This window comes from Gekko japonicus, unplaced genomic scaffold (genome assembly GCF_001447785.1).
Source record: "Gekko japonicus isolate JY-2015 unplaced genomic scaffold, Gekko_japonicus_V1.1 scaffold4597, whole genome shotgun sequence".
Classification (NCBI taxonomy): Eukaryota; Metazoa; Chordata; class Lepidosauria; order Squamata; family Gekkonidae; genus Gekko; species Gekko japonicus.
The window spans coordinates 6,429-8,035 of NW_015166577.1; positions in this window are offsets into that span (position 1 = coordinate 6,429).

Sequence of the window (1,607 nt, forward strand, 5' to 3'; positions counted from 1 at the left end):
ACACTAACTCGGCTTAGAGGAAACACTGGCAGCTACGCTTGGGCTCTTCGGAAGTCCCCTCACCCAGAAGGAGGTGAAGGAAAGCTGTGGAAGAGATGCGGTTTGGTTTCAGTTCCCAAAGGCAGGAGAGGAAAGTGATGACATTACATCAGGGTGATGCTCTAGGGTTCGCCCAACCACAGAGTTTGAGGAGAACCCTAGAGTGTCGCCAAATGTAATGATGCCATTTCCAGTTTCCCCCCCGGAAGCGACGCCACATACTGGCGGGTCACTGGCAGGCCTCACACATTTCCCTACCACCAGTCTTGGAAGCTCTGATGGGAATGGGGGGGGGTAAGTGTCGGGAGGGCAGAAGCCCCGCCTGGCCCAGCCATTTCCCGAAAACATTTGGCAGATGCCAGGGAAGGTGTTGGGGGGCAGCATGGTGCCCACAGGGCACCACGTTTTGTTGTTGTTCAGTCTCACAGTCGAGTCCGACTCTTTGCGACCCCATGGACCAGATCACGCCAGGCCCTCCTGTCTTCTGCCGTCCTCTGAAGCCCACTGAATGTCATGTTCGTTGCATCTATGACACTGTCTAACCATCTCATCCTTTGCCGTCCCCTTCTTCTTTGACCTTCAATCTTTCCCAGCATCAGGGTCTTCTCCAGTGAGTGCTCCCTTCTCCTTTGGTGGCCAAAGTACTTGAGCTTCAGTTTCATTATCTGGCCTTCCAGGGAACAGTCAGGGTTGATTTCTTTTAGGATTGACCGATTTGATCTTCTTGCAGTCCAAGGGACTCTCAAGAGTCTTCTCCAGCACCATAGTTCAAAAGAATCTATTCTTCGGCGCTCGGCCTTCCTTATAGTCCAACTCTCACAGCCATACATGACTACTGGGAATACCATTGCTTTGACCATGCGGACTTTTGTCGGCAGGGTGATGTCTCTACTTTTTATCATGCTGTTTAGGTTCGCCATCGCTTTCCTCCCAAGGAGGAAGCACCACGTTGGAGACCTCTTGTTCCAAGCGATTGGCATTCTAGTTTAAAATACCCACATTCTGAGCATGTCCATTCAACAATAACAGAGGCGCCAAGACAATATCCGCTGCTCTGAAAGTCTAATGGCCCTCGCGCAACCCGACGCAGCGAGTATGAAAACGGGAGGTCTGATTAAAACCCTCTACAGTTCCCAGAAATCCCTTGGGCTCCGTGACCGCATGCTGAACCACAGGAAGCGTTAAAGAGTCTCCGCCCACTCCGAACAATCAGGAGCCCTTGTCTCTAATTGATTCTGCCGGGCGCTCATACAGGACAATTAGAATTTAAATTGCCTTCTACAAAGGTCATGAAAACATGATAGGAGTTGAATCTATTAGAGAGGATCACTCCGGAATCGGCCTCTTTCTTTCCCTCTGTTCTCTGCGGGACATCTCTGGTTCGGCCTCTGTTGCCTGCCTCCTCTGTCGGAGAGGAAGAGGGGATTTCGATGTGTCTCAGGTGGGAGTTGTAGAGCTCACAGGAACCCTAAATGGAGCTAATCGGGGTCAGCCGGTGTGTGACACGGGAGGTCCACAACGGGACCGCCCAGAAGAGAAACCAAACTCAGTAGAGAAACATAGTATTA